Below are 25,201 nucleotides of genomic sequence, written 5' to 3' on the forward strand. Positions count from 1 at the left end.
ATGCTGCGAGAAACTGGCGCTCAAGTGTGGTTCAAGCTCGGGCGATGGACTGTAGATGATGAAGCTTCCCGTGTAAGCCAGAAAAGATGGTGTGCCAAGATATTTTATATCGCATCCCACACGATTCTTGCTAGTAAACTGTTTGTGGTATACCTGATTTTTTCATTCTGTTTTGAAAGACAAAATGATGTTACAGAGGGAAAGGATGGTGTTTGAATTGCTAGACCATTTATCTATAGTGAACATGCAACTATATGAGTATCGTCTTAAAATTTGGAATTATTTCGGGTTTGTTTGGCCTTTTTATGCATTAATTGAGTTTCTAGGCATTTAATGTGCATAATAAATTTGAACTGCAAGCACATGCTCCAGTGCACCAAAGTTTTTTGAAAAATCACATGTGTGTCTTTGGGTGAATTTATAAGTCCCTTGCAGGAAATGGGAGTGAAATTCAAACATCTGGGCGTCATGGCTCGGCCGGAAACATTGAGAAACTTGGTTTTTAAATTCTTGTAAATCCAAAACTTGCTTGAAAATCATGAAACTTGGCATGGTGTCATGCCATGGCACCAACATGTTGTGGTAAAAAAATTGGCCGAATTGGGTCATGTTTTGGTGTAAGCTTCTTGCAAACCGGAGCTTCTCTCAAGAAGGCTCGTGGTTTCTAGAGGGAAACATGTCACCTTTCTGTGCAAAACGACATACGCTCCCCCCTCTTGATTTTTTTACAGAGCCAACATAGACCAATAGGAGTTTTGTGCTAAAATTTGGAATTATTCCGGGTTCGTTTGGCCTTTTTATACAATAATTGAGTTTCTGGGCATTTAATGCACATAATTCAAATTTGAACTACAAGCATATGCTCCAGTGCACCAAAGTTGTTTAAAAAATCATTTATGTGTACTTGGGTGAATTTATAGGTCCCATGCAAGAAATTGGAATGGAATTCAAACATCTGGACGTCATGGCTCGACCGAGAACATCAAGAAACTTGGTTTTTAAATTCCTGTAAATCGAAAACTCGCCTGAAAATCATGAAACTTGGCATAGTGTCATGACATGGCACCAACATGCTATGGTAATATTTTTGTCCAATTTGTGAAGGCGCACACATTAACAACCAACGGAGTCATTTTGGAACAAGTGTTGTCACGTTACAATCAAAAAACACAAGTATTATTGAAACCATGGGCGTTTTACTTACCATTTACGTGCTGCCACGCGTCCCCTTTTATTGGGTAGGAGGCATCATGCAGGGTAGCTATTTGAGTACGGGAGGCGTGCGATCAGACCCCTGCACGTGCTTATCGGGTGGACAGCCCTTTGACCTCCATCCGCCGCCCACCACTCTCCCAACGTCTCCATTAATGGTGCCCGAGCCCCTATTTTATGGCGTGCCTATGTCTCACTCGACTGGAATTTAAGAAGAAAAAGGAAAATTTGAAAAGAAAATTTTGCACGGATATTGATGTTAGATCCGACGGACATATATAGCATCGGTTGCAACTTATAGCAAGACTAATATGAATATATAAGGATGATGACTATGGATAATAATTGTCTTACATATTTAGGAAGATAATAAAAAATGCCACATGTGGCAACGCCCTAAATACACATGGGAAAAAGAAGAAGGAAGACTCAGACAATGATATGGCTCACTGATCTCTACTTTCTTGATGCATTGCTGCAGGTCGCGGAGACTAGTTCTTGCAGCGAGCGGCGACGAACTCTTTCATCTCCTCAATACGCTGCTTGAGAGCATCCACGGATTCCTCCACCAGCCTTTTGCACTCGATGCGGAGCATGGCATTCTCATCAATAAGTTTCTTGACAATGACACCCGTCCTCTTCGACAAGGCATTTGTCTCCTCATGCTGCTTTGTCCTTCCGACGATCTTCGCCCTCAGTAGGTTGCGCTCGGTGCGGAGCTTCGCCTTGTCCTCCCCTAGTCCCCAGATGATGGCGATAGCATTTTCAAATGAGACATTCATCTTGTCCTGCAACTTCATCCAGCCGGAGATCTGATCTATCACGCCATCAAGCATAGCACGCACACGCCTGTGAGACTCCTCGCCTGCGCGCGAGTCATTTTCCCAGGCCGCCGTGGCGCTGGAGGACCTCTCTGCTGCATTCATGGCACGGCGGGACATCTCAGCTGCTTCCGCGGCGAGGTCGGACCAGTGTGTTGCATCGACATCGTGGTGGGACCTCTTTGCTGCTTCGGCAGCGCGGCGGGACCTATGTGCTGCTACGGCGGCACGGTGGGACATGTCGGCTGCTTTCACGGTGAGGCCGGACATCTCTCATGCTTTCGCTTCCATGCTCATCTCTCCTTGGTAGTAATCTCCTGACCGAGAACTCATGCGGGCCATGGCAGACACAAGGGAACAACGATGAAAGACTTGTTTGTTTTTGTGGATGAGGAGTTGAGGAGGAGTGTGCAGTCATCTTGGGGTAGGTAGTATTTATAACCGAGTACTAATACACTCCTAAGTGGGAAACCCTTTAGGTTTTGATCGGTGTGAACAAGTTTGCAATTAAATATAGCGTGGTAGTAATTTGGAATGTGACAGGACGCAAGCTCAAAATTTATTGACGGCTCTAGTTTCGAACTGCGGCACTATTCATAGATGGCGTAATGTGGGCACGCGTTCTTGGCCGCGTACGTGGCGTTTGCACCATAGGGTGCACCGCAATAGGCGATGTCAGCAGACGTCTTGTTCCATCAACCGTGCGCGCTCATTATTACCATCACGCATGCTTCTTTTAATTAGAATGTGTGCCCGTCTAGCGCACACCTTGATCTATCTATTTCTTTCTGTTTGTTGTGGCCAATCGCAAACATTTCATCCCTGTGAGGTGTATGCCGTCAATCGCAGACACCTTGATCTGGCTGACCGTTTTTGTTTTGTTGCCTAATCGCATATAGTTCATTCGAGTGATCTGTATGCCGTCAATCGCACACACTCCTCTATCTACCCGACCGTTTCTATTATGTTTCCTAATCACAAATAGTTCATCCGGGTGAATGGTATGTCGTATATCGCACACACCTTCATCTGGCTGCCTGATAACCCACAAGTATAGTGGATCGTTTGTAGCCTTTTTCAATAAATAAGAATGTCAAACCAAACGAGGAGCTAAAGGTAGAAAAAATATTCCCTCAAGTTCTATCGACCACCGATACAACTCTACGCACACTTAACGTTTGCTTTACCTAGAACAAGTATGAAACTACAAGTACTTTATAGGTATGAAGGGATAGGTTTGCAAGATAATAAAGAATGTGAAAATAAAAGTTAGGTGATGTTTAGATAGAGAAACAATTAACTTAGTATGACGAGTGGGGATTAGTAGTAGTAGGTTTTGTGAAATTGTCCCTTAGCAATTGACTAGTTACTAGACTGATAGCAAGTTTTTATGTGGGAGAGGCCACTGCTAGCATGTCGTCCCTTACTTGGAATTCTATGCACTTATAATTGGAACTATTAGCAAGCATCCTCAACTACTAATGTTCATTAAGGTAAAACCCAACCATAGCATTAAGATATATATTGGTCCCCCTTCAATCACGTATGTATCAATTTCTATGTTTAGGAAGAAGCTTTTGTCACCCTTGCCCTCTAATGCATAGTCCTATCAACATACAACTAACCCTATGGTGTGATCCACACATGCACTCATATTATGGGTACCAAAGGACAACAACGTAACTACAAGCAAATTAAATCAACCATACCAATTCACCAATTACCGATAGGACAACAAAAATCTACTCAAGCATCATAGGATGGCAACATATAATTGAATAATAGTATGAAGCATAAAGCACCATGTTCAAGTAGAGGGTACAACGGGTTGCGAGAGAGTGGACCGCTGTAGATAGATGGGGGAAGGTGATGAAGATGTTGGTGAAGATGACAGAGTTGTTGGAGTAGATCACCGTCACACGATGATTGCCCCCACGTTGTTCTGGGGCCACCTGGAGAGAGGGGGAGAGAGCCCCCTCCTTCTTCTTCCTTGGACTCCCCCATAGATGAGAGGAGAGTTCCCCCTCTGTTCCATGGTTGCCATGGCGGCGGAGGGGCAGGAGCCCCTCCTAGATTGGGTCTATCCCTCTGTTCTCTTCTGTTCGCGTTCCTCGTTTCTGGTCGAAAACCGTTTCTTATATTCCCGGAGATCCCTAACTCCAATTGCGTTGAGATTTTAACATGTTTTTTCCAGATATAAGCTTCCTTGCGCCCGAAGTAGAGCTCCAACCGACTTACGAGGAGGGCACAACCCACCACCAGGCGCCTGGGTCCTGGGGTGTGCCCTGGTGTCTCGTGGTGGCTGTGGGCCTCCGTTTGCGTTGATTCCACCTCCCCAAAATCACAAATATTCTAAAATAATTCTCCATAATTTTTTTCGCATTTGGACTTCATTTTGATATGGGTATTCTGTGAAACAAAAAACATGCAACAAACATGAACTGGCACTGGGCACTTGATCAATAAGTAAGTCCAATAAATCATATAAATTGTTGCCAAAAGTATGTACAAGTTGTATAATATTGGCATGAAACACTCAAAATTTATAGATACAATGGAGACGTGTCAGCATCCCCAAGCTTAATTCCTACTCATCCTCGAGTAGGTAAATGATAAAAAAATTGATGTGGAATGCTACCTAGCATAATCTTGATCATATATCTAATCATGGCATGAATATTAAGACATGAGTGATTCAAAGCAATAGTCTATAATTTGACATAAAGACATCAATACTCAGGCATACCAACAAACAATCGTGTCTTTGAAAATATCAACGCTAAAGAAAGCTATCTCCACAAAATCATATAGTCTTGTCACGCTCTATCTTCTTAACACAAAGTATTTATCATGCACAACCCCAATGACAAGCCGAGCAATTGGTTCATACTTTTTAATGCGCTTCAGCTTTTTCAACCCTCACGCAATACATAAGAGCAAGCCATGGACATAGCATTATGGGTGGAATAGAGTATGATGATAGGGGTAAATATAGAGAAGACAAAAAAGTAAGAAAGTCTCACATCAATGCGGCTAACCAATGGGCTATGGAGATGCCCATCAATTGATATCAATGCGAGGAGTGGGGATTGCCATGCAATGAATGCACTAACAGCTGTAAGTGTATGAAAGCTCAACATGGAAACTGAGTGGGTGTGCATCAAACTCTATAATGAAAAATTCCCACTAGTATATGAAAGTGACAACATAGGAGACTCTCTATATGAAAAACATGGTGCTAGCTTGAAGCACAAGTGTGGTATTTGCATGCCCCTTCTCTCTTTTTCTTTTTTTTTTATTTTTCCCTTTTCTTCTTTTTTTCTTTTTTCTTGGGCTCTTTTTGGCCTCACTTTTTTTTTATATATATTTGTGTGGGGCTTCATCCCGACTTGTGGGGGAATCATAGTCTCCATTATCCTTCCCTCACTGGGACATGCTCTAATAATGAATAATGATGATCATCACACTTCTATTTAATTACAACTCAAAACAAATAAAAATTACAACTCGATACCTATAACAAAGTATGACTCTATATGAATGCCTCCGGCGGTGTACCAGGATGTGCAATGATATAGCATAACAACGATATCAAAAAAGTACAAGCCATGGAAATATGATGCTAGCTATCTTACGATCATGCAAAGAAATATTACAATGAATGGTCAATTCATCAAAACGAAAGCGCTGGAAGTTGCATGGCAATATATCTCGGAATGGCTATGGAAATGCCATAATAGGTAGGTATGGTGTATGTTTTGAGAAAGATATAATAAGGCTTATGTGTGATAGAGCACATCATATCATGGGGTTTGGATGCACCGGTGAAGTTTGCACCAACTCTCGAGGTGATAAAGGGCAATGCACGATACCGTAGAGGTTGGCAAATTGCGGAAAGTGTTGGGGAATGTAGTACTTCAAAAAAATTCCTACGATCACGCAAGATCTATCTAGGAGAAGCATAGCAACGAGCGGGGAGAGTGTGTCCATGTACCCTCGTAGACCGAAAGCGGAAGCGTTTAGTAACGCGGTTGATGTAGTCGAACGTCTTCGCGATCCAACCAATCCAAGTACCGAACGTACGGCACCTCCATGTTCAACGCACGTTTAGCTCGATGACGTCCCTCGTGCTCTTGATCCAGTTGAGTACGAGGGTGAGTTTCGTCGGCACGACGACGTGGCGATGGTGATGCTGAAGTTACCGGTGTAGGGCTTCGCCTAAGCACTACGACGATATGAGCGAGGTGTGTAACTGTGGAGGGGGGCATCGCACATGGCTAAGACAAATCTTGGGGTGCCTTTGGGGTGCCCCCTGCCCACGTATATGAAGGAGGGAGGAAGAGGAGGCCGGCCATAGAGGGGGCGCGCCAAAGGGGGGGAGTCCACTCCCCCTTTCCTATTCCAACTAGGAGAAGGAAGGGAAGGAGGAAGAGGGGAGAAGGAACGAGGGAGGCGCCGCCCCCTCCTAGTCCAGTTCGGACCAGACCATGGGAGGGGGGGCGCGACCACCCCTTGAGGCCCTTCTCTCCTTTCCCGTATGGCCCATTAAGACCCACTACTTCCCCGGCGAATTCCCGTAACTCTCCGGTACTCCGAAAAATACCTGAATCATTCGGACCTTTTTGATGTACGAATATAGCCTTCCAATATATCGATCTTTACCTCTCGACCATTTAGAGACTCCTCATCATGTCCATGATCTTATCCGGGACTCCGAACAAACTTCGGTCATCAAATCACATAACTCATAATACAAATCGTCATCGAACATTAAGCATGCGGACCCTACGGGTTTGAGAACTATGTAGACATGACCGAGACACATCTCCGGTCAATAACCAATAGCGGAACCTAGATGCTCATATTGGCTCCCACATATTCTACGAAAATCTTTATTGGTCAAACTGCATAACAACATACGTTGTTCCCTTTGTCATCGGTATGTTACTTGCCCGAGATTCGATCGTCGGTATCATCATACCAAGTTCAATCTTGTTACCGGCAAGTCTCTTTACTCATTCCGTAATACTTCATCCTGCAACTAACTCATTAGTCACATTGCTTGCAAGGCTTGTAGTGATGAGCATTACCGAGAGGGCCCAGAGATACCTCTCCAAAACACGGAGTGACAAATCCCAATCTTGATCTATGCCAACCAAACAAACACCTTCGGAGACACCTATAGAGCATCTTTATAATCACCCAGTTACGTTGTGACGTTTGATAGCACACAAGGTGTTCCTCCGGTATTCGGGAGTTGCATAATCTCATAGTCAGAGGAACATGTATAAGTCATGAAGAAAGCAATAGCAATAAAACTAACTATCATTTATGATAAGCTAACGGATGGGTCTTGTCCATCACATCATTCTCTGATGATGTGATCCCATTCATCAAATAACAACACATGTCTATGGTCAAGAAACTTAACCATCTTTGATTAACGAGCTAGTCTAGTAGAGGCATACTAGGGACACTCTGTTTGTCTATGTATTCACACATTTACTAAGTTTCTGGTTAATACAATTCTAGCATCAATAATAAACATTTGTCATGATATAAGGAAATATAAATAACAACTTTATTATTGCATCTAGGGCATATTTCCTTCAGTCTCCAACTTGCACTAGAGTCAATAATCTAGTTCACATCGTCATGCGATTTAACACCAATAGTTCACATTGCCATGTGACTAATACCCAAATGGTTTTACTAGAGTCAATAATCTAGTTCACATCGCTATGTGATTAACACCCAAAGAGTATTGTGATCATGTTTTTCTTATGAGAGAAGCTTAGTCAATGGGTCTGTCACATTCAGAGCCGTATGTATATTGCAAATTTTCTATGTCTACAATGCTCTGCATGGAACTACTCTAGCTAATTGCTCCCATTTTCAATATGTATCCAGATTGAGACTCAAAGTCATCCGGATCGGTGTAAAAGCTTGCAACGACATAACTCTATACGACGAACTCTTTATCATCTCCATAACCGAGAAATATCTCCTTAGTATTCTAAGGATAATTTTGACCGCTGTCAAGTGATCCACTCCTGGATCAATATCGTACCTCCTTGCCAAACTCATGGCAAGGTACACAATAGGTTTGGTACACAGCATAGCATACTTTATAGAACCTATGGCTGAGGCATAGGGAATGACTTTCATTCTCTTTCTATTTTTTGCCGTGGTCGTGTTTTGAGTCTTACCCAACTTTACACCTTGCAATACAGGCAAGAACTCCTTTTTTGACTGGTCCATTTTGAACTACTTCAAAATCTTGTCAAGGTATGTACTCATTGAAAAATTGTATCAAGCATCTTGATTTATCTCCATAGATCTTGATGCTCAATATGTAAGCAGCTTCACCGAGGTCTTTCTCTGAAAAACTCCTTTCAAACACTCCTTTATGCTTTCCAGAAAATTCTACATTGTTTACCGTCAACAATATGTCATTCACATATACTTACTAGAAAGGTTGTAGTGCTCCCACTCACTTTCTTGCAAATACAGGCTTCACCGCAGGTCTGTATAAAACTATATGCTTTGATCTACTCATCAAAGCGTATATTCCAACTCAGAGATGCTTGCACCAGTCCATAGATGGATCGCTGGAGCTTGCACACTTTGTTAGCACCTTTAGGATTGACAAAACCTTCTTGTTGCATCATATACAACTCTTCTTTAAGAAATCCATTAAGGAATGCAGTTTTGACATCCATTTGCCAGATTTCATAAAATGTGGCAATTGCTAACATGATTCGGACAAACTTAAGCATCGCTACGAGTGAGAAAATCTCATCGTAGTCAACACCTTGAACTTGTCGAGAACCTTTTGTGACAATTCGAGCTTTCTAGATAGTAACACTACTATTAGTGTCTGTCTTCCTCTTGAAGATCCATTTATTCTCATTGTCTTGTCGATCATCGGACAAGTCCATACTTTGTTCTCATACATGGATCACATCTCAGATTTCATGGCTTCGAGCCATTTCACGGAATCTGGGCTCATCATCGCTTCCTCATAGTTTGTAGGTTCGTCCTGGTCTAGTAACATGACTTCCAGAATAGGATTACCATACCACACTGGTGCGGAACATACTCTGGTTGACCTACGAGGTTTGGTAGTAACTTGATCTAAAGTTTCATGATCATCATCATTAACTTCTTCACTAATTGGTGTAGGAATCACTCAAACTGATTTCTGTGATGAACTAATTTCCAATTCGGGAGAAGGTACAACTACCTCATCAAGTTCTACTTTCCTCCCACTCACTTCTTTCGAGAGAAACTCCTTCTCTAGAAAGGATCCATTCTTGGCAACAAATATCTGGCCTTCGGATTTGTGATAGAAGGTGTACCCAACAGTTACTTTTGGGTATCCTATGAAGACGCACTTCTCCAATTTGGGTTCGAGCTTATCAGGTTGAAGCTTTTTCACATAAGCATCGTAGCCCCAAACTTTAAGAAACAACAGCTTAGGTTTCTTGCCAAACCACAGTTCATACAGTGTCGCCTCAACGGATTTAAATGGTGCCCTATTTAAAGTGAATGCAGCTTTCTCTAATGCATAACCCCAAAAATGATAGCGGTAAATCGATGAGATACATCATAGATCGCACCATATCTAATAAAGTACAGTTATGACGTTCGGACACACCATTACATTTTCGTGTTCCAGGTGGTGTGAGTTGTGAAACTATTGCACATTGTTTTAAATGAAGGCCAAACTCGTAACTCAAATATTTGCCTCCGCGATCAGATTGTAGAAACTTTATTTTCTTGTTACGATGATTCTCTACTTCACTCTAAAATTCTTTGAACTTTTCAAATGTTTCAGACTTGTGTTTCATTAAGTAGATATACCCATGTCTGCTCAAATCATCTGTGAAGGTCAGAAAATAACGATACCTGCCGCGAGCCTCAACACTCATCGGACCGCATACATTGGTATGTATTATTTCCAATAAGTCTATTGCTCGCTCCATTGTTCCGGAGAACGGAGTCTTAGTCATCTTGCCCATGAGGCATGGTTCGCAAGCATCAAGTGATTCATAATCAGGTGATTCCAAAAACCTATCAGCATGGAGTTTCTTCATGCGCTTTACACCAATATGACCTAAACGGCAGTGCCACAATTATGTTGCACTATGAGTATCAACTTTGCATCTTTTGGCATCAATATTATGAATATGTGTATCACATGATCGAGATCCAACAAACCATTTTCATTGGGTGTATGACCATTAAGGTTTTATTCATGTAAACTGAACAACAATTATTCTCTAACTTAAATGAATAACCGTATTGCAATAAACATGATCAAATCATATTCATGCTCAACGCAAACACCAAATAACATTTATTTAGGTTCAACACTAATCCCGAAAGTATAGGGAGTGTGCGATGATGACCATATCAATCTTGGAACCACATCCAACACACATCGTCACTTCACCCTTAACTAGTCTATGTTCATTCTGCAACTCCCGTTTCGAGTTACTACTCTTAGTAACTGAACTAGTATCAAATGCCGAGGGGTTACTATGAACACTAGTAAAGTACACATCAATAATATGTATATCAAATATACCTTTGTTTACTTTGCCATCCTTCTTACCCACCAAATGTTTGGGGCAGTTCCGCTCCAAGTGACCATTCCTTTGCAGTAGAAGCACTCAGTTGCAGGCTTGGGTCTAGCTTTGGGCTTCTTCATGGGAGTGGCAACTTGCTTGTCATTCTTCTTGAAGTCCCTTTCTTTCCCTTGCCCTTTTAGTTGAAACTAGTGGTCTTGTCAACCATGAACACTTGATGCTTTTCTTGATTTCTACCTTCGCCGATTTCAGCATCGTGAAGAGCTCGGGGCATCCTTTTCGTCATCCCTTGCATATTATAGTTCATCACGAAGTTCCAGTAACTTGTTGATAGTGACTAGAGAACTCTATTAATCACTATCTTATCTGGAAGATTAACTCCCACTTGATTCAAGTGATTGTAGTACTCAGACATTCTGTGCACATGCTCACTGGTTGAGCTATTCCCCTCCATCTTGTAGGCAGAATACTTGTCAGAGATCTCATACCTCTCGACTCGGCCATGAGTCTGAAATACCAACTTCAACTCTTGGAACATCTCATATGCTCCGTGGCATTTCAAAACATTTTTGAAGTCCCGGTTCTAAGACGTAAAGCATGGTGCACTAAAATATCAAGTAGTCATCATACCAAGCTTGTCAAACATTCATAACATTTGCATCTGCTCCTACAATAGTTCTTTCACCTAGCGGTGCATCAAGGACATAATTCTTCTGTGCAACAATGAGGATAATCCTCAGATCACGGACCTAGTCCCCATCATTGCTACTATCATCTTTCAACTTAGTTTTCTCTAGGAACATATCATAAATAAAATGGGGAGCTACATCGCAAATTATTGATCTACAACATAATTTGCGAATACTATCAAGGCTAAGTTCATGATAAATGAAAGTTCAATTAATCATATTACTTAAGAACTCCCACTTAGATAGACATCCCTCTAGTGATTAAATGATCACGTGATCCATATCAACTAAACCATGTTCGATCATCACGTGAGATGGAGTAGTTTTCAATGGTGAACATCACTATGTTGATCATATCTACTATATGATTCACGCTCGACCTTTCGGTCTCAGTGTTCCTAGGCCATATCTGCATATGCTAGGCTCGTCAAGTTTAACCCGAGTATTCTGCATGTGCAAAACTGGCTTGCACCCGTTGTATGTGAACGTAGAGCTTATCACACCCGATCATCACATGGTGTCTCGGCATGACGAACTCTCGCAACGGTGCATACTCAGGGAGAACACTTATACCTTGAAATTTAGTGAGGGATCATCTTATAATGCAACCGATGTACTAAGCAAAATAAGATGCATAAAATATAAACATCACATGCAATCAAAAATATGTGACATGATATGGCCATCATCATTTTGTGCCTTTGATCTCCATCACCGAAGCATCGTCATGATCTCCATCATCACCAGCGCGACACCTTGATCTCCATCGTAGCATCGTCGTCGTCTCGCTAACTATTGCTTCTACAACTATCTCTACCGCTTAGTGATAAAGTAAAACAATTACATGGTGATAGTATTGCATACAATAAAGCGATAACCATATGGCTCCTGCCAGTTGCCGATAACTCTGTTACGAAACATGATCATCTCGTATAACAAATTATATCACATCATGTCTTGACCATATCACATCACAGCAAGCCCTGCAAAAACAAGTTAGACGTCCTCTACTTTGTTATTGCAAGTTTTACGTGGCTGCTGCGGGCTTAGCAAGAACCGTTCTTACCTACGCATCAAAACCACAACGATTTTTCGTCAAGTGTGTTGTTTTAACCTTCAACAAGGACCGGGAGTAGTGAAACTCGATTCAACTAAATTTGGAGAAACAGACACCAATTAGCCGCCTGTGTGCAAAGCACGTCGGTAGAACCAGTCTCATGAACGCGGTCATGTAATGTCGGTCTGGGCCGCTTCATCCAACAATACCGCCGAATCAAAGAATGACATGCTAGTAAGTAGTTTGACTATTATCGCCCACAACACTTTTTGTTGTACTCATGCATATAACATCTACGCATAGACCTGGCTCGGATGCCACTGTTGGGGAATGTAGTATTTAAAAAAAACCTACGATCACTCAAGATCTATCTAGGAGAAGCATAGCAACAAGCGGGGAGAGTGTGTCCATGTACCCTCGTAGACCGAAAGCGGAAGCGTTTAGTAACGCGGTTGATGTAGTCGAACGTCATGAAGAAAGCAATAGCAATAAAACTAACTATCATTTATGATAAGCTAATGGATGGGTCTTGTCCATCACAACATTGTCTAATGATGTGATCCCGTTCATCAAATAACAACACATGTCTATGGTCAATAAACTTAACCATCTTTGATTAACGAGCTAGTCTAGTAGAGGCATACTAGGGACACTCTGTTTGTCTATGTATACACACATTTACTAAGTTTTCGGTTAATACAATTCTAGCATGAATAATAAACATTTATCATGATATAAGGAAATATAAATAATAACTTTATTATTTCCTCTAGGGCATATTTCCTTCAGAAAGGTAAGAGTGTGTATAATCCATGGACTCACATTAGTCATAAAGAACTCATATACTTATTGCAAAAGTTTATTAGCTCTCAAAGCAAGGTACTACTACACATGCCCCTAGGGGGATAGATTGGTAGGAAAAGACCATCACTCAACCCCGACCGCCACTCATAAGGAAGATAATCAATAATAAATCATGCTCCAACTTCATAGCATAACGAGAGACTATACATGCATGCTTTGGGAATCACAAACCTTGACACCAATATTCCTACTAACCACAACCATTTACTAGTACCTCCCACAAATTATCATCTCTATATCCCAAAGTATTACAAGGAATCAAACATATCATATTCAGTGATCTACAAGTTTCATGTAGGATTTTCTAACGAACCATGCAATTGACCAATTCCTGTTGACTCTCTAGATAGATATAAGTGAAGCATGAGAGTTAATTCTTTCTACAAAATATCATGCTCTAATAAGTATAAGTGAAGCAAAAGAGCATTCTACTAATGACGGTTTTCCATGTGAAGAGAAGCAGGCAATCCAAAATTTAAATGATATAAGTGAAGCACATGAAGCATTCTACAAAGCCATACTCAAAACATATAAGTGAAGTGCAATGAGCATTCTATAAATCAACCATGGACTATCTCATACCAGCATGCTACATAAAAGAAAACTAAAAACTAAAAACAAAAGATGCTCCAAGATTTACACATATCACATGAACGAAACGAAAATGAAGCATACCGATACTTGTTGAAGAAAGATGAGATGCTTTCTAGGGCATCCCCAAGCTTAGACACTTGAGTCTCCTTGGATATTTACTTGAGGTGCCTTGGGCATCCCCAAGCTTGAACTCTTTTTTTGAAGCACCAATCGTAGAACAATTGTTCTATGTTATTTTCTATTAATGTATCAAATATGTACAAATAACAAAACAGAAATCAAAAGAGTTTATCCTATTCCAGCTTTTTCCAACATGTGGATAAATATTGTTCTAGAAACTTCTTAAGGCATCATTCTAGATGATCATCAATCCACTTTTGCAAGGTGTTTAGATGCTTAGCTTTTATCCTATGATTCACCAGACTTAGATCTTCCTTTAGTCTTAACTTCCAGCATCTAATACGTGTGCTTCATTTCTGATTTTTTTTCCATTTCTCTGGCACCAAGTTGCCCAACAACCTTGAACGATAATCTCCATGGCAATGCCTTTTGGTAAAAGTTGGTAGAGAAGATGAATGTCATCTGATGAAGAAATTCCCAGCTTTTTCCTAGGCAACACACTATGCCAACAGCTCTGAGCAAAATCACAGTCCCAGAAGAGATGTCTCAAAGCTTCCTCTGTCCTATCGTTACACAACACACGGTCATAACAATCAAGGTGAAAGCTTTTCCTGTTTAGCAGATTCCTTGTGTTGACTCTGTCATGTAGGAACAACTAGAAGAAGATTTTATGCCTGAGCCTACATGCATTCTTCCATAGCCATTTGGAAATCATTTGCTTCTCTAGCTGTGGTATCAAGTTATTGTACATTGTCATGGAGGAGAATTTGCCTTTTTGACCTTTGGAAACCCATAGATCATTTGCTTGATCCTGCACGTGATTTTGAATTGAATTTGTAGTAATAACAATTGATCATATGCTTGGGTGGCCATTGGTGTGTAAAACAGCTGAGAGGGATCTTGTTGAGATTTCCATTCTTTGACAGAAATAAATTCATCCAACGCATATGAGTGGAGTTCAAGAAATTTGTTTTGAGAGGTTGATCCAGCCATGTATCTTGCCATAACATCATAGAACTTCCATTTCTCACATTGCAAACAACATTGTCTTTATATTCCTTCAGTAGTTTTAGATGATTCTTCTAGCAAGAGGATCCTTCCAGCTTGTCACCTGGAATTGACTTGGTATAGTATGTCTCCCAGATCAACTCCACCCATGGCAGAGGATGTTTGTTTATGAATTTGTGAATGCTCTGCATTAGCAGAGCCCTGTTGTGAGTTGTCACATCTAAAATACCAAGTCCACCTTGTTCTTTAGGTCTGCAAACCTTGTCCCATGTTATGAGAGCAGGGCCAGCAATTATTTGCCCAAATTTTCTCCACAAGAATGCTCTCAAGTATTTATTGATTTGAGAGGTAATTGAGGTAAGCAATGGAAGTGTGCTCATGAAGAAGATTGGTAAAGCAGCAAAAATTGACTTGACTAAAAGCAGTCTTCCATCATAAGATAGCATGGTAGAGCATCCTGATAGTCTTCTCTCCATTTGCTGATAAATGGGGGTGAAATCTTCAGCCTTGAGCCTGTTTGTACTGAGTGGGAGTCCTAGGTATGTGAAAGGGAATGTTACTTGTTTTCAGCCCAAAATATTGAGGAGTTGGCGCACCACTGATGTGTCCACATTGAGAGGGATCTTTAGTGACTTGTGGAAGTTGATCTTCAGTCCTCTGTGTGCAGTAAAGTGTTTCAGAAGGTTATCCACTTGCTGAAGTTGCCTGTTATTGGCTGGTAAGACCAGAATTGTATCATCAGCATATTGAATGACTGGAAAGTCCATGTTTGAGTGTGAGGGAAGGGGGTGTTGAATGAGGTCTGCTTCCATTGCTTGATTCAAAAGTGTTTGTAGAAAGCTTGTAGCCAAAACAAAAAGAAGTGGACAATATGGGTCTCCCTGCCTCACCCCCCTCTTGCAATGAAATTGTTTTCCAGGTACTCCGTTGAGCAAAACTGAAGAGTACCATTAACTTAAAATCATTTTTGTCCATTTGAGCCATCTTTGTCCAAAACCTCTTGCCTTTAAAATTCCCATAATTGTATCATGCTCAATCATGTCAAAAGCTTTCTCAAATCAAGTTTTAGGAGAATCATTGACTTCTTAGATTGCTGGCATTGATGTATAAATTCAAAAGCCCATGCAAGGCAATCTTGTATTGATCTATTCTTGATGAAACAAAATATGTTTTTGTGGACCAGATGTAAAATGACTTTTTGAAGTCTATTGGCCAGCAGTTTTGTAATGATCTTTATAGAGCAGTTGAGCAAAGAGATGGGTCTAAAGTCTCCTGGATGTTGTGGATTGTCTTTTTTGGGAATAAGAGTGATGTAAGAGCCATTGATAGGTTGCAGTTCAATAGATCCCAGAAAGAAGTCATTGATTAGCTCACAGAAATCCTTTGCAATTATATTCCAGCAAGCTTTTATAAATGCCCCATTAAATCCATCAGGTCCTGGCGCTTTATCAGCAGGTAATTCTTTGATCACTTTATCAATTTCCTCCTTTGAGAAAGGATTTTCCAGGTCAGAAAGATTTAGGCTATTGGACAACAATTCCTCCATGTTAAAGAACTCACTTATAGGCCTTGTGGAACCCATTCTTTCCTTGAAAGCTCTCCGTAAAATAGCTGCTTTGGCTTGATGTTCTATATGTTCAGCAAGATTTTCATCTAGAAGTGTTTTGATGTTATTGTTCCTGTACTTTATGGTAGCTGTGGCTTGGAAGAAATCTGTATTCTCATCTCCAAATTTGACCCAATGAATTGTTTCTCTCTGTTTCCAGTAAATGTTTTGGTAGGGCAGGAGATTTTTCAAGTGTTGCTTGATGATATTTCTACCATTCAATTCTTCAATAGTTTGCTCTCTATATTCTTCTAGGATGTCAAAAAGCAAGATCAATTGATTGGAGTTCTTAATCAGCACTGAAAGCTAAGAGATGCTCCTGGACCAAATTTTTAAACCTTTCCTAAACCACTTGAGTTTGGTTGTAATCCTCTTGGCACTAGAGCTAGCATGGACCTTTTGTTCCCATATACTTTTAACTGTGTCTTGAAACCCTGGGATTTTCAACATATAGTTTTCAAATATGAACATAGTTGATTTGGGAATGCTTGTTCCAATTTGTATGACACAAGGAACATGATCAGAAGTTGGTTTGGCCAGACAGAAAGCACTAGTGTTTGGGTAATTTAAGGTCCAAGACTCTAAAGAAAAACACCAGTCCAGTTTCTCCATAAGTGGGGCTTGCTGCATGTTACTCCAAGTAAAGTTTCCGCCCTTTAATGGTATTTCCACCAATCCTAGATGGCTTATTGCAGCATTGAAATTCATCATATCCTGAGTATCACCTCCTGGTCTACTTATGTTGACTGGATATCTAATATAATTGAAATCTCCCACTACAAGCCAGTCCCAATCAGTTGGCATGTCAATATTCTGAAACCATTCAAGGAATTATGCTCTTTTATCATTTTGACATGGTCCATATATGTTTGTTAAAATCCATTTACTATCATTAAAGTTGGTGGTGAATTCAGTTGAAAGTGCAAAATTGTTGTGAAACACCTTTTTGCTCTCAAATATCTTGTCATTCTAGGCAACCAAAAGACCTCCTGCTGCTCCCACAAAAGGGACAAATTACAATTTATTCAATCTTTTTGGAATGGCATTTCTGAGGATTGCAATATCTAAATTTTGTATTTTAGTATCCTGCAAACAAACAATGTCACATTGGGATTCCTCAATCTTATTGTTGAGAGCTAGCCATTTGTCTTTATCTCCCATTCCTCTAATATTCCAATTAAAAATTTTCCATTGCCTATTCATTGAACACATTTTGTCTTTGCCACAGATCTGAGAAGATCTTTTCTTTATGCATAGTAAAGCCAAAAATACCCAAGACCAGTATCATAACTAGAACCACATTTAGGTGCAGCATAACTATTGACAAAATGAAATCATCCCTTAAGAGGTTCAGAATAGCAACAATCAACAAAAGTCCCAAACTTAGGCAAGACCGACAAACACCACTGAATATTACATGAGTACTTGACATGATAGCTCAAAGTTCCTTAGACTAACAGAGTCCTAACTTTCCAGCTCACTATTCCTTGTTCCTAGCCTCCTTATCTTGCTTGGCCTCCTTGGACTCCATTCTCTTCTTGGTCTTTGTTTTCAGGATCTCCTTAGTGGTTTCCTTCTGGGGCACCTTGCAGAAAGACATGTTTAGATTCTTGACAACCTTTCCATCAATGACATGAGGGTTAGCATTGCATGATAAGCAATTTTTGTTAACACAGGTGGCCCTTTTAAAACCTTTTTGAAGGTCATGAATTCTCAAACTCCTCCTTACCTCTATTTCCACCAGTGGCCCTTTCTCTTTCCTTTTCCTGTTGATATGCAAGGCACTAGTAGTAGAGGCAAGGACCCCTTGCTTTTCCTGTTCAAAGTAAACTTTATTGTTACTTTGAGGAGTAGAGAAATGTACAGGAATATTCTCAGAATTGCTTTCTTGTATATTAGTATTGAGAACACAGGTTGGCACAGGAGTAGTTGGGCATTTCTCAGGTACAACAAAAGGAACAAGTACTATATTTTCAGACCCCTGAACTATAATATTCCACATTTGTGAAGAAAGGAATTGCTTTGTCCACTCAAATTTCTAAGGAAACAGTAATGCCATTATGATAAAATTCACCCAATAAAAAGGTATATTGATTACCTTGTCACTTGGTTGAGATGGGGCAAAGTGTGATTTCCATATGCCTAACCATTGAGGACCCAATGATTCCATATCCCCATATCCAAAGGTTGGCTCTCCTGAAACGATTAATTGTAAGATAGGCTCAAAGATTTCTTGGGAAGAATTAATATGAGTATTCAAATATTTTCCTTTTTCTTCAAAACTAGGAGGGGAAGGGGATTGAACTAGAGGATGAGTCTAAAAGATGAGATGGGGAGCTGTGATTAGAAACTGAGACTGCTGGACTGAATGAATTGTGAGCAGCAGCTAGTTTGGCATTAGAGCAACTCAGAAGATCCCTTTCTAGTTCAGAAACAGCATGCGTTTTACTTGAGATACCAGAATGAGCAACCTATATGTTCCCCTCCTCCTTGTTATCACCCAAACAATCCAGAACATTATCAGCCTCTGCCAAAATCATATTATCTTGATTAGTGTTTACTTGGTTCTGCAGAGATGCTGACAAAAGTTCAGCTGTCATCAGATCAAGGTGGAATAAATTCATGTCCACATCATCCTGAGAAGTGTTGGAAAACTTGAAAAGTTTAGTGTCCAGAGCTCTGTCAGGACTAGCAGTGTGGTGGTATGCAGGAAGGTTAATTTGAAGGTCTAGCTATTTCCCAAGAGGAAGATGATCTACATGCAGTGGGTTTAGTTCCAGTTGAGGTCCATCAATTCTTTGTTGCCAGGCTTGAGGTGCAGGCCCATTTTGGAGAAACTCATCAGGTTCAGGCATCAGGGGAAGGGACACATTGGGCTCCAGAATTGGCCCAATGTTTAAATTGAGTAGGCCAATTGGAGTAGGTACAACCACAGATCCATCAGTGATAACTGCCAGCAGAATTAATAGACATAGTCACATCACTATGGTTGACTTCCCCCATCTGATTATCATCTTGAATAATTGGCAAATTGAGGTCCAGGTCTAAAGGTTGCATAAGCCCATTCAGTTCTAGGAACTCCCCTGCTTCAATTTCTACATCCACAAGGTCCTCATTCTGAGCTTGAGGAAAGGCCCAATGCCCTTCTTCCCACTCATTTTCTTCCTCCTCTATCTCATCCAAGTTAATAACTGGGAGGTGCTGAGCAACAGGTCCCACTAGGATGTCTTGATTTGGATGAAAATGAGGCACATTAGGTAGTGGATGAGGATTTTCATTAGGTGGGAAAGGAATTTCATCTGCAGGCCCTCCTCCCAAAATGTCCTCCTGCACAATAACCACTGGAAAAACCCAAGAACCCACCAAGAAATCATCTTCCTTTGATTGGATGATACTAGCAGAAATTAAAGAAAGATCTTCAACTCTGACTTTGACCATAATCGCAGCCTTGGTGCTCTTTTCCCTGTCCTAGGTGAGAAGCTTCCCGAAGCTCTTAACAACATTTGAATCTCCGTGTAATTTATTGGATCTTGGTGGAAACCTACAAGCAGCAGCCATGCCTGCCTGTTTAGATTATATCTCCTCCAGTTGAGGCCCTCGTCATGTGCTTGAAAGACAATGCGGATATCATCGTGTTGGTGAGGGATGTTTCTGATGAGAGATTCTAGATCAAACACCGAGTTCATCTTAATATAAGCTTGAACTCTTTCCTCTCCTCCTTCTCCTCATATCAAGACCTCCTCGATCTTTGAACACTTCATCCACACAAAACTCAACAGAAACCTCGTGAGATCTGTTAGTATAATAATGCAAATTGTAAGTGCATCTAGTGCCCCTTAGTGATTTTGATGTATTGAAGACTTATAGGTTAAGGGACTAATATGTTTGTTAGTGTACACATGCTCTATAAGTCAATGAGGAGTTTGGTATTTACAGTGAAAGTCGACCCCTAAAAATGAATGTCCTTGGCTAAAGACTTTGGTTCTCCTGAAGACTTTGAAAGTGAAGAAATTGGTGTGACCGTGAAGACTTTGATAATCATGGGAGGAATCTGGAGCGTGAAGACTTTTGTTTTCGTAGTTTCATTTTCTTCTTCTTGAGTCATAGGAAACACCATACTGTTAAAGGGAGTCGAGGTAATACTAAGGAAACAGATTTCCAAGTGATGCTCATCTCAAAATCCTACACCTACCCAATCCTTCGAGTGAAGCCATTGGAAATCTCATATTGGTTCAGTCAATTTCTTCAGTGATAGAGACAAAGTTCTTCTGGTCTCTAAGGAATTTGTTCTAACTGAGGAGTTAGGAATTCGCCAGTGCTAATTGCCTACACAGAGGAATTCGAACCTCAAATCCGACCGTTCCTGTGCCACGCGCCAGCTGTCCCAAATATCCTACCACCTAACGGTCATATCAGACAAGGGCATTTGAGTCTTATCATGTCGGGCCGCTCCCTAGGCTATAAATAGCCACCCCCTACAACCACTAGTTGGTTGGCTGCTCCGAGAGAAACTGACACTTGTCATTTGAGAGCATCCCATTCCTCCGAGGACTTTGAGCGAAAATCATCGAGTGAGGAAAACCCAAATTCCAACCCAAACCTACAAACCCCAAAGTGATTGAGCATCACTTAAGAGATTGTTCCTGTGTGGAACTGATGCTTGTTACCTTTGAGGACTGTGTATCCTCCAGACGGTTAGGTGTCATGGTCTTAGCATCCAAGAGGAATTGTGGATTACCGAATGACCAAAGTCTGTGAAGGTTTGGAAGTCACCTGTGAAGACTTACCACTACTGTTGGGAAAGGTCTGTGTGATCTTAGCTCAAGGAGAATACGGTGAGGACTGTGTGTACGGGACTGTGTGTCCTTGAGTTTAAATACTCAGCCGCTCCAACCAGACGTACAACTGTCACAGCAGTTGGAACTGGTCTACCAAATCATTGTCTTCACCAAGCCAACTGGTTCTATTTCCTCAACCCTTTCTTTTCCGCATTTATGTGTTGATGTACCTGATCATTACTGATTTAAGACTTTCACTGAAGACTTTCTCTAATTCCTCAATCCTATTTCTTCAGTCTGTTTGTCTTCATCTTGCTTATCATGTGTTTACGCTTTCAGTACTCTGTGTTTGCCTTTCATTTCATCATGATGACTATGTTGTTGCTCTGTTATGCTTATACCTGAGTACTTATTTCGCTGCAAGTAGTTCTTCATTTAGGAATTTCCTCACCCTGAAATTCCTCAGTGAAGAATAAAAATCGCCTTGAGTATTTAAAGGGTGCCAAGGCAACAGAATGCTACCTTTCCGAATTGGAGCGGCTGAGTATTCTCCTAGTGATGACGAAAGGGTGCCAAGGTAACATAATGCTACCTTTCCAAATCTAGTGATGATGAATCAGGTGATGAATTTGGCCCCAGCTATGTCAAACTTGCTTCCCTTGCCACTAAACAACAAAGAGCTCTTGAAAAAGTTCAAAACATGCTAGATGAAAGCGATGATATGTTGGGTGAGGAATTGGATCGAACTAAGGCTTTGACTGATAGTCTTCAAAAACTTCAGTCAAAGTTTGACAACCTTCAAAATCATCATAACACTCTCCTAACTGATCATGAGAAGCTTTCTTATGAATTTCTTCAGAAAAAACAATATCTTGAGAAGTTAAAAGCGAGTTATGAAGATTTTCAGAAGGAAAATGATTCTTTGCTTTCTCAACAGATCAGTTCCGCTCAGGAAGAATTTATTCCACCATGTCTTAAATGCATTGAGCGTGAATCTGCTAATTCATCACCTGAATGTTCAAATGCTTCTCTTGCTGCAAATTCTTCAACTATCTCTATGGTTACAAATTCCTCATCTGAGGATACCACATGTATCACTGACGATAATGAATGGCTGAAGGAATTGTATGTGACAGGCATTTACAAAAGCCTTAAAGAGCATCAGACTCTATGTGATGTGATCAAAAAGCAGATCTTGAACAGGAACCCTAGGAAAGAGGGTATTGCCTTTGAGAGGAAACTCAATGCTGAGGGGACCTACTGGAAACCTGAGCAGTACCCCAAAACCTCATGGGTTATTGTGAAAGGACCTCCTGTAGATCCATGCACTTTATCTGAATTTACTTCTGATTCTTCATATTCCTCTGATGAGTCATTTGACTCCAACTATAAACTGTTTAAGAATCAGAACGGTGAAGTATTTGCTTGATATGTTGGAACTAACTACAGGAATAGTCCCCCTATGAAGAAAATCTGGGTTCCTAAAAGATGCCTTGAAAATCTTCAAGTGAATGTCATCATGACACCACCCATGAAGAATAGGAACCCCAGATCAAATTCTTCATATGGACCAAATTCTTCATATGGATCCAAGTCCTCACGTGGTTCAAATTCCTCACGCGGATCAAAATCCTCGTATGAACATCATCGTGCTAACACTTCTGTTTCGCAGGGAAATTCTAAGGTCCATGAATATGTGCATTATTCTTCAAACCATTATGTTCATAAGTCCTCGAAGAATTTCTTTGCTTATTCATATGGTTATCCTAACCATTCTTCTGTGAAACAAAGTGCACTGGCTTCTATGCCATCATTTTCTTATGGAGCTCGCAGAATGATGAACTCTTTGCCACCCCTCCAGATGTGGGTGGTGAAGAAAAAGAACTAATCTCTTATGCAGGGTCAGGTCTCCATACGAACTTGATCGTCTAAAGAATTTGCTGGAGACCTGAATGTGCTTGAAAGGACACAAGCTAAACATGAAGAAATGAATCATTCATTTCTCATGTCCTCATATTGTTGTATCTGTCACTGTTGATGAAATTTATATTATATTCTTCCCTGATGAAGTATATGGGTTCGTAATTTGCACTAATTCATCTGCAGGATGAACAACCCAAAGCTACTGAGTGGGTCCTCGAGAGTGGATGTACAAATTACATGACTAGTGATAGGAGCTTGTTGATGGACACTGACTTGTCACCATCTCATCTGAAGCATATCACCTACGCTGCCAAAGGCAAAAGCAAGGTATTGGGTCTGGGTAAGGTTGCAATTTCAAAGGATAAACACATGGACAAAGTCATGCTTGTTGAGTCCTTAGGATTCAATCTTATGTCTATCTCAATGCTTTGTGATCTCGATATGGTTGTTGTCTTTGGCAAATTTCGTTGCCTTGTGCTAATGGAATCTGACAACTCCAAAGTCTTCGAAGGCTTTAGGAAAGGAGACTTGTATATTGTTGATTTCTCTGCAGGACCACAGCCTGCCACATGTCTACTTGCAAAAGCTTCAGAATGCTGGTTATGGCATCGACGACTTGGTCATGCTGGGATGAGGAACTTGCATACACTCGCGAAGAAGAAGCACATCATTGGCATCGAGGGTGTCAAATTCCTCAAAGATCATCTTTGTGGGGCTTGTGAGGCTGGAAAGATCACTAGAGCCAAGCATCCCGCAAAGACTATAATGATCACTTCTCGTCCCTTTGAATTACTTCATATGGATCTATTTGTCCCTACTCATTATGCCACGTTCACTAGTTCTGCATCTTTATATGGATTTGTCATAGTTGATGACTACTCTCGTTACACATGGGTGCATATCATCACTTACAAAAATGAAGTGCAGGAAGTCTTCAGACGATTTTCCTCAAGGGCTTCCACTAACTTTGGTGTGAAGATCAAGCATATCAGGAGTGATAATGGAACCGAGTTCAAGAACACTGGCCTCGATGAATATCTCGATATGCTTGGCATTACTCACGAATTGTCTGCTCCTTATACTCCTCAGTAGAATAACGTCGTGGAGCGCAAGAATAGGACTCTTGTTGAGATGGCCTGCACTATGCATGATGAATACAAGACACCTGAGCGTTTCTGTCCTGAAGCAATTGATACTGCGTGCCACATCATCAACAGGGTATATCTTCACAAATTCTTCAAATAGACCTCATATGAACTCCTCACTAACAAGAAACCCAATGTAAGTTATTTCAAAGTCTTCGGTGCTAAATGCTGGATAAGAGATCCTCACCATCACTCTAAATTTGCACCGAAAGCACATGAGGGTTTTATGCTTGGTTACGGAGAGGACTCGCACACCTACAGAGTCTTCAACATCAATCATCACAAGGTTGTTGAAACTGTAGATGTGCGGTTCGATGAAACTAACGGCTCGCAAAGAGAGCACCTACCTCCTGTGCTAGATGAAATGTCACCTGAGGAATCCATCAAGTTCAAAGCTACTGAGGATGTCATCCCTACCGAAGAATCTGCTGAAGAAGTCATTCCTGATCATCAAGAAAATCATACTGGTGCTGCTGAAGAAACTGGCCCTGAAGAAACTGCTGGGCCTAAGCAAAGTCGTCAACCCGCACATCCTCGCATTGCAAACGAAGTGCAAGTCGAAAAGATCATCGATGACATTCGTGCACCAGGTCCCCTCACGGCTCAAAAGCTTCACATTTATATAACTTTTGTGGGCATTTTGCTTTTGTCTCTATCATAGAGCCCACTAAAGTAGATGAAGCATTCATGGAATCTGAGTGGATTCAAGCCATGCAAGATGAATTGCATCAATTCAAGCTCAATAATGTGTGGGAGCTTGTCAATCGACCAGACCCACGCAAGCACAACA

The sequence above is a fragment of the Triticum dicoccoides genome, chromosome 1B (assembly GCF_002162155.2).
Source record: "Triticum dicoccoides isolate Atlit2015 ecotype Zavitan chromosome 1B, WEW_v2.0, whole genome shotgun sequence".
NCBI classification, from domain to species: Eukaryota; Viridiplantae; Streptophyta; class Magnoliopsida; order Poales; family Poaceae; genus Triticum; species Triticum dicoccoides.